At 37.5% G+C, this 10,000-nt stretch overlaps 1 protein-coding gene across 1 annotated transcript in view; it reads right to left on the reverse strand.

Moving 5' to 3' along the window:
• LOC138045855 (melanotransferrin-like) overlaps positions 1 to 10,000 on the reverse strand; it is a 35,308-nt gene that overhangs the window by 24,423 nt on the left and 885 nt on the right. The window lies entirely within an intron of this gene.

Genomic DNA, 10,000 nt, shown 5'->3' on the forward strand with positions numbered 1-10,000 from the left:
AACAATATTTATAAAAAGCTTTAACATACAAAGCAATGTATGGGGTTCTTTTCCAATTAATTATCTCTGAAAAATGTGTGGTTACCACTAATTTTCTTTTTGGATATCAAGAGCACTTGCTAAGTTCTGCTTTCTTCGTATAGTTTTGAACGGCGCAAAAATATCCTCGGCTTGTATTAATATTAAAGCAACACCCATAGGAAATCTGAGTATATAGAGATGCACAGAACGTATCCGCAATAGCGATAGTAGGCACCGTCCTTAAGATAGTTGCTTCAGACAGTAATAGATGATTTAAGTTTCTGCTCACAAAAACAATCATTTCCCCAATGCTGCACTGGTTTTAAAGTGGTACTACGACCAAAAAAAAACTTTTGTTTTTCCTTTGGATTTCAAAACTATGTTAACTAAACACTAACTCACCCAAGTTTTAAGTTCTGATTTTAAAAAGACACCTGTTTATTTTAGCTGGAATTTTCTTATTTATTGGTTCGCCATTACTAACTTTAAAATCTTGAGAGAGCTGGGTCGAGGAGAAAATGACGTCAAACACTCACTAGTTTAAGAATGCAATGCGTGTGTACGCGGCCTAATTAATATGCAGCACGGGAGTTTCGGGCTTTCAGACTTTTCAACCCGTGTTTTGCATATATAATAAATTGCGTTTACACGCTGAAATTTTAAGCTAGTGAGTAAATGACGTCATTTTCTCTAGATCCAACCCTCTGAGGTCCAATCGGCCAGTTTTGAACGTGAGTAATGGCGGACCATGAAATCCAAAACTTACACTAAAAATAAACAGACTTTGGATAAAACTCAAAGCTCAAAATTTTGCAAGTTAGGTGTTGAGCGAACACGCTTTCAAAATCTGAAGAAAAAAAGGAAATGATTTTTTGATCATAGTACCACTTTAAACACTGATAGAATTGACAGCGTCCGCCCAGTTACAACCTGCCTCAATAAACAAGACGCCTGGAGGCGTTCACGTGAGATCATTTGGTCAATGTCAAAATAATATTAAACTTTGAGTGAGTACCGATAATCACAGTCTTTTTATACTAACAAACTACAGCAGCTTGCATTAAAGTTGCAACAAGGGAAGCTTGTGAATTAGAGTGGCAAAGTGGCAACTAGTTGGCGTGAGAACACAAGGAATTTTCTCACATGAAGTAACTGATCAGGGCTGATCCATGTGAGGATATATGTACTGTATATAATAAACCTTGTACATTTTGTTTTTCATAAGTTATGCATACATGTGCAAGAGCATGAGACGAGTTTGAAAGAAACAGTAACTGTTATCTAGAGTAACATCACATATTCTGAATTGGGAAAACAAAACATACAAGCTAAAACAGTCTATTTGATTGCAGGAAATGGCAATGTTCAATCTTTGGTGTTGGAGATTTTAGTTAAGCCAATGAAATGAGGAGCTTGATCAAGTCTCACAACACAAAAGCAACAGACACTACATCCACCTGTTTAAAGAAGATTTTCGAAAATTCTCTCACAAAGCTCATTGCAGTCACTGTGAATGGAAAATGTTTTGTTTGCATAGGTCAGTTTTCAAGAATAACAACTCTTTTAGAGGTCACATGGCTTTTCCTACAAATTGAACCAAGGAAGCTCAAGGGAAAACACCAATTCCCATTAATTTGTCCACCAAAGCCGAGTCCTGTTGGATGGGTGACTGGCGAGCAATACCCTGTGCAGTGCACCATGGGAGTCACGCTGACGCATAATACTTACTGTATAGTGTGATACCTTCATTACTGAACAAATACAAGAAAACGGTACAAAAAGATTCTCCCCAAAATACACAACTAATCGCGAGGTCACGGGTTCAAGCCCCGTTGAAGTCCTGAATTTTCAGGCTTCTCTACGCAATTGCAAAAATTGCTCTCATGACTGCGAAGATCATAGCTTCACTTGATACTGTACTTAAAGTGCCTATAACCCCAAAAGTTTTTTTGCGCTGGAAAATATCTTTATATTGCACTGAGCAAGATCCCGCAAATTTTTTTTCATTTGGTTGAAACCTCGATTTTTTTGTGAATTTTCAAAGTAGACAAAAACGCCCCCATTTGAAACTATCAAAACTATCAAATTGAGTCTGGTTAGAGCACGATTCCTGACGTCAGGATTTGGTAAGCAACAAACTTGCTCTACGATTACGCTATCTTCACATTGAAAGAAAACTAAAGGCGTGAAACAAAATAATCTTGACATTTTTTCATTTATTTTACACACTGTAATAAAAGGAGCAGCAACGTGGCAACTGCTAACCCTTTTGTCAGAAAGAGCGAAGATGAAAACAAGTCGCAAATTTGCGACTTCTCCAGATATTTTAATTAGTAGCAAAGGCAAAAAATTCAGGCGACTGTATTGCAATTTCAAGCCCTAAGCGGACACATTGGAAGCTCCCCAAATACTCGGCTGTGTGTTCGAAACACTTCCGAGACGACGACTTCACAGTGAAGTTTTCAGGTCTACATGTAACTCGGGACAATCTTCAACGAAGATTGCGAAAAGATGAAGTTGGAGTTGGCGTTTTTCCAACTGTCTACGCTCCCGCTGTACAGTCCGTAGGAGAGAGTGTAACACCATCCGAAACCGAGCGAAGCAAGAGGAAGGTGAGAAAATTATTGTTGAGAGCATTCCCTCTTGTTTGATACACGTTTCTTTCGTACAAGTCCTTCTTATGAAAAATTCAGCTAATCAGATAAGATCTCCTTCTAGATGAGCATAATTTTATTTGTCAACATGCTCAAGGTACAATCCCCATGCTTTATTATTAGGAGGAATCAAGATGCTTTTGAAAGTCCCGATCTTCTCGTCAACACGGACCCCGAGACAAAATGCAGGAGGAATACGAGTACTGCAGTAAAACTTCACTAAAACGTCCTTAGCTACAACCGCGGAAGAAACACCACAACTCGGATAATGTCGAGGAATCAACAATGGTGTGCGAGGGGATGCAGAAAGGCTCGAGCCAAGCGCCGAAGGAACTCCGTGAATATGCCAAATGCAGTGTTCTTTGTTTGCACGACTACTAGTTGATGCAAATGACCGAGATCCTGAAATGACATTAGTAGCCCAAGTTTCGCTTCACTCGGTCGTGCAGAAAAATAAATCACTTTGAAAATTCGTATTTATTTACTTTTTATTTTAAACAAGATACAGTGTACCCCATGAGCGTACACTGTGTTACACAAAAACAGAAGGCACTGAGTTGGGTGGTATTGAACTGTAGCATTCCAGTTAATTTTTTCAAGTGGGGGGTCATAAGACCATTTGAGGGGTGACCCAGACGTCGTGCCAGCAGAGGCCCTTTGGCTCACATCTTTAATTATCTTTTAATGTCCTGAGTCTCCCATTTTAAGGTCTTTGGCTTTTTAAGCCTTGGTAACAAATTCAGTTTAAAGATAACAAAACACACTCTTGAGTAAAACTTACTCGTTTCTTTCTTAAATAGTTCGAAAAAAAGCTAACTGCAAATTGCTCTCACGGACGTTTCCTGCATGTCTGCGTTTATTGCACACACTAAGGAAGGACTGAAGATGTTGTTTCCGCTTGCATCTGATGCCAGGTCAAAACACTTTTTGGCTTTACGTTTGCACCAAAAAGTACCGTAAAAGCCAGGAGTTAACACTAAAAGACAGATGAAGAAAACAACAACAGTTTTTTTACACATAACTCTGAATCGAATTCTCATCGAAAGATTAATGACAGTCGATCGTAAAAACACTAAAATTTCTGCAGTCTCTGACTTCTACGAATCAAGGGGAAGGTGATGATGCTCTGTTAAAAGGAATAAATTGATCACATGCTAGGCAACCGTAAAGGTGCACGTGATCACCTTGTGACCACTGAATGAACTACGGGAAAGAATGTTAATTGTTTGCCGTTTTCAGGGTAAAACAACTTACTTTTTAGTCAAGAAAATTCAGCCTTTCGGTTTTTATTTTTGTTGAAAGATTTAACTGAATATTTACATTTCATCTGTCGGGTCAGAAAGCCTTCTTTGTTGGGTTCCTGGGAAACGTACAAGTCATGTATCCTTCATGACTTCAGGGTGAACTATTTACACAATCATAAGGTTGCGCGGCTAATCAACACATAGTTTGTAATTGAAAATCTAAACAGTTAAGCAAAGGAAATAGTTAATAAATATATGAAGTTGTTTACTATCTAACTGTATTTGGGTTAAATTAAAGCGATAATTATATTGTTGAAAATCTTAGTGTTAAAGGAGCTATGTCACGCAAAATGATGTAATGTCATGACACTCAAAATTTCCTAAAGCATGAGTAACGTATTCAAGTCGTAGCAATAATTTGGAGTAACCAAGGAAGTTAAAGATATATCGTTGGCTTCCCAAACAAACTTCATTTTACACTATAATGACAAAATATATCCTTTTCTGAGGTTAAAAACATGGCTACCAGCCTATTAATCATTTGTCAGAACGAAAAACTTCCTGTCATGCATCTTTATAAAAAAATCCTCGCGTATCACATTTCAACCCACGTATGCAAATTTGTTAAGCTCAAATATTACACAACATGATGAATCCATGATGAATGAAAGGCTAGAAATCTCACAAAAACCTTTTCTAGCAAAAAATTTATTGAAACAAGCAACATAATTAATTTTGTTATTAGGCAAAAAACCCTTCCTATTTCATTGCGTGCGTGAGCATTAGAAACAAAATAAAATTTCAGGATCAAACCCTTTCCTGAAGAACCTTTTCCTTGAATAATAAAGCACAAAATAGACAACAAGCTATCTTTCAAATAATTCTTGGCTGTCACATTTCCAATTATTTTTTTTACCTGAAGACTGTGCAGAGTTGAGCACAAAATAAATGTAAGAACAATTAGTGAAATACAGTGAGTACAACCTTTCCCATTTCCCCTGCCCTCTCCCCCTTTCAATGTTGACTGTTTAATTTTGCAACAATTTTTTGTCTTGCTAGCAACACTGATAAGGGGGGAGGGGGGCTGCAGTGTGGGAGATAATAGGTAAATTAATAGCGCCCCAAGAAGGTTTAGTGTCTCCACTATTTTGCAACTTCTTGTAGCTATATAGGAGGACCAACTAATTAATATTGGAACTGTGCCACAAGTTGGCAACCGAGATTACAATCATTCCAAATAACTTTTACCAGGTAAATTTTACAAAATTAATATTTCATTATTTAACTTGTGTAATATAAACAAGTGAAAAAAATTACAAGTTCAATTTCACGCAAGAGGGGCAAAAATATCAAAGATTCTCAATAGTTGTTGGAAAAGAATTCCTTAACTGTTATTTGGAACAAAGTTGTTGACTCAGTTAGGATTAGTTTGCTATTACTGTAACATCTCATCGTTAAGAGAATAATAAAATTTACGTCCTTGCATTGAGAGAAAACAAAATAATAATTGTCTGATGTTAGTCCGACAGAAAGGCAAATGAAATGCACGACAGTTTCTCATATAATAAGAGTGAATTTGTCTGTTTAGAGTAAATTAATGCTAGCTAACTTTGAGGAAGGGTTTGATTTTGATATGGATATATGACAAACAAGAAACATACACTAACACAGCAATGACAGATAAAAAGGTATCATGGGTATTGAACAATAAATATCTTTGATAGGGTGCAACGCTATTTGACTGGAAACCAACAAATAATTTGACTTGACTTATGAACTTCAAGTTGCTTCAAATTTCGTGTTGAGACAGTGTTCGCTGACAGGTTGCCACTGAACTTGTTGGTTCAATGGGTGAACTCATTGCTTCGATTGGCAAACTCATTGATTGGAGTGGTTAAGGTTCCCAGTGGGAAGCACACAGTATAAAAGTATTCACAGAATCATGGTTCAGTAATCCATAAACAGGGCAAATAAATCGAACAATTCAATCTCCGTTCCCTATTTGACAAGTGAACAAACTGGTTTGATTAGTGAACTCACAGCTACAATCTCTGTTCAATGTTATTACGTGGGATGCATATCATGTATACCACAGTATTAGTCCAGTTAAGTTTTTTTTTTTTCATTGAAGTCACAAATGTGCATAACCCAGGGATAGTAAATTATCCGCTTGATAAGAACCCCGTATGATACAATCGGAACCATCGAGCCTCGAACTCAGGCCACGCGCACCGGTAGCGAGTGGGTTCCCACTAAGCCATCGAAGCAACTTTAATCACGTGATGGTTTGTTATATTTATTATCTCGTTCGTAGTCACAAATGTGCCCCACAGATGTAAGATAAGTCCCGCCTCGGTGTTTCCAAACTCCCGTACGGCGATTAGAAATCTCACTCTTCTCTCTTCCTCTCTGAGCGCAGGCTATACCACTCTTTGCTCACAATATATTAGCTATAGCAAATCCTCTTCGCCCACGATGATTAAACCTCACATCTGAAAGTATTTGATAAAGTGGACAGGCGATTTTGCCTTGAGAACGGCAAGCTTTGAAGGTAAGGAGAATTGTCTAAGTTATTTTTAGATCTTGCTCCGGTCTCGTGTGTTTCACTGCATGTAAGCATTTGATATTGCATTTGAACGAATACTCCAACGGATGTTTTTTCTTGCGAACCAGTTTTTTCAGCCGTTCCAAAAGATTTTGTGAATTTTAAATAGAGAAAGACAAAAAGTAAAACAATAAACACATAAACGATAGAATAAACCCATGAGATAACACAGGTTTTGTAATCCTATTTCACATATGATAAAATCTTGCACCAACTCAATGGCAATAACTAGTCCAGGTATGCTTGCTTGAAAAGTCAGGTTTTAAGTAAGCCTTTGAATATAGATATAGAATGACTTGATCGGATGTTATGAGGGAGTGAATTCCACAGCTCAGGGGCGGCGCAAAAGAAAGCTCTCTTTTCCTAAGAGTTCAGATTATAAGAGGGCTTCGACAGAAGATGGAGGCCAGACGACCTTAGAGTCCTTAAAGGTCTATAAGATTTGATTTAAAAGTCAGACAAATAAGACGGTTAGTTATTGAGGATTTTGAAGGTAAGACGTAAAATCGTATATTGAATTCTTTGCCCACTGGGTAGCCAAATTCTGTAGGCTACGCAGAATTCGAGTAGTATATTCGGATTTGTGAGAAAAGGTGAGGACTCTGGCTGTAGCATTCTGTACCAGTTGTAGCTTTTGCACTGAAAATTTAGACAGGCCATAAAGAAGCGAGTTGCAAAAATATAACTAGAAGAAATGAATGTGTGGATAAGTGTCTCACAGGCCTTAACGCTGATATGTTTCCTGATTTTGCAAATGTTCCTTAAATGAAAAAAAGCAGGATTTACAAATAACAGTAACATGGTGTTCAAGAGACATATCCTCATCTAGGACAACGCCAGAATTGTGATAGTATTGCTGTGCTGATTGTTGGGGCCCCATTAGTGGAGGGAGGAATTTAAGTATCCCGTATCTCTAAAAATTCTGACCCTTATCCCGTTAATTCCTGTGGTATCACTATAATACCATTTCGGTTTTTGAAATATCCTCAATCCCGTTAATCCCCCCCCCCCCCCCAAATATCTCATATCCCTTTAAGTTTTTTACCTAAATCTCCTGTATTCCTGATAACCCCTAATAGGGCCTCGTTGTTTCCACTGGATAATTTAGTAGCATTAATAATGAGAAATAACCTTTTCTGTTTTTACAACAAATAACTTCTAGTTAAAATATAGCTTTATCTTTCTGGTAATCTCTCTTCATTTTCCAAAGTTTACCCATGGTTGTAGTTCACTGTAACTGGACAATTTGTGTTAACTGTTTGTGCATCCCATGGATACGCCCTTATAGGCGTCTTGTTTTTACCATCAAGCTGTCCCCGCATGACCAGTTGTTTTGAAATTTGAACTGAGTATTCAAATATGCATGCCAGTTTTGACCTTTACTTAACTCATAGCTTCAATCTCAGTTCAATATTATTTTTACCATCAAGCTGTCATGCATGACCAGTTGTTTTGAAATTCGAACTGAGAATTCAATATGCGTGCCAGTTTTGACCTTTGCTCTTGAGATTCTGAATATTCCCGTGGATATTTCCTTGATATATCAAAAATAGTTCAGCCAGTTACACACACGCAACTTTTCCTCGATAGTTTTATTTGCTGGCGTGTAAAGAAGAACTTGCCAAGTTTTTCCTTGACAAGTGCACTTGTTCAAAAGCTATGTACAACAGGTTGCAAAATTGGCAAGACACTCCCATACTACTAATCTTTTGATTATACATGTATATTGACTTTTTGCCAATGAAGATGAAATTGTTGTTCCAAAGTGTCTGATTCACTATGTTTTTTGTGTGTTACCCATCACCCCTTCGCAATTTTTGCGGTTTTCTGTGTTCAAGTGGTGCAAATTGTCATGTTGTGGTGGGAGTGATTAGGAAGATTAAAATGGCACACAACTTCTCCCTGTTTCGCCTATGTAGATCTTACATAATGTACAGGTTATGCATTAGATGACATTTATTTTATGGAACAGAAGGAACGGAAGTTTGCCATGAGCATGACCATGCACTTATATTTATACACCTTTCTGCATAGTCACCAAATGGGCTGGCACCGATTTGTGAATTGAGGCCAACATATTGACAACACAATAATAATGTTTCCGTAAATTCAAAAGTGTGGTTTTTTTTTTAAAATACATTAATAATTATAATATTGTAAATGGTTTCAACCCAGGAGGGAGGTTTTCACGTGACGTCATCACTAGCATGTTGGTCGTTAACTTCTACTGTTCGTCCACCAGAAGTCGTACGTTTCTCTATTGTTATTGATGTCTCTATAAAAATTTGCATTTATATACTGTAGCGCTAAAATGACGCTTGATTAAGCTTCTATGTTTAAAATGAACGTTGATTGGTGCTGTTGTTTGACCACACTTAAACGAGCAATATCGCTTGAGTAACTTTTTAAAGCTTGTGATCGGGACATTCTTTTTCGCCACTGAGGCTGCACGAAATAAAAATTCTATCGTCTCTGGTCCACGCATAAATCACGACATGGATGAGGACCTTTCTCAATCACCGAACAGACGTCAAATTTATCTAAATAAATTCAAATAGGTATCGATCGTGGGTTGGATTCTCTATTAAATTGCAATACAGTTGTATCACCGCGATATATCACATATCGGTATATCATATCGGCATATCAAATACATACATACATACATGCTTTATTTAAACACGGTAAAACCTTCAGTAAGAATAACAATAGCTATAGTACAATAAAATTCAGTACTTAATTACTACAGCAATAAAAATAATGTTTTAGAAGGTTGCCGTGTGGGAGCCTACATGTAACCCTCATTGTCATAAAATCGACTCACTTCTTTTTTAAAAGATCCAACTGATTCGATCGTACGTAAATTGTTGGGTAAGTTGTTCCATAGTGAGGCCGCACTGTAGCTAAAACCTTTTTTTGAGATAATTGGTGTTTGGTTTGGCCAAATTAAGCTTCATTTCTAAATTCCTGACATTATAATTTGTGGTGCGAATTGAAAACAGGTCCTGTAGATAATCCGGAGCAAGACCATTTAATATTTTAAACATTAGGATGGCTTTAAGCTTTTTCCGACGCTTAGCGAGATTGTCCTGGTGGAGTGAGGTAAGAAGATGGTTAGCACTCACGTCGTAACTACTCTTGGTGATAACCCTAGCCGCCCTGTTCTGCAATTTTTGCAGTTTATCGCACAGAGTCACGTTGCATTCGTCAAAATCAAAATGGGGCCGAATAAGCGCATGATAGATTTGGAGAGCGGTCTTTACTGATATAAATGGTCTTACAATAGCCTTCGATATTTTCTTAACTACTTCATCTACATGATCTTTCCAGGTCAAGTGCTCGTCAATTGATAAACCTAGAGATTTAGCCCTGTGGACTCTCGTGATTGATCTTCCGTTAATTTCTACGTTAATTTCTTCGTTTCCAGAGACACGAATTCGTTGGTGAGAGCCAATTACCATGAATTCAGTCTTTGT

This window comes from Montipora capricornis, chromosome 4 (assembly GCF_036669925.1).
Source record: "Montipora capricornis isolate CH-2021 chromosome 4, ASM3666992v2, whole genome shotgun sequence".
NCBI classification, from domain to species: Eukaryota; Metazoa; Cnidaria; class Anthozoa; order Scleractinia; family Acroporidae; genus Montipora; species Montipora capricornis.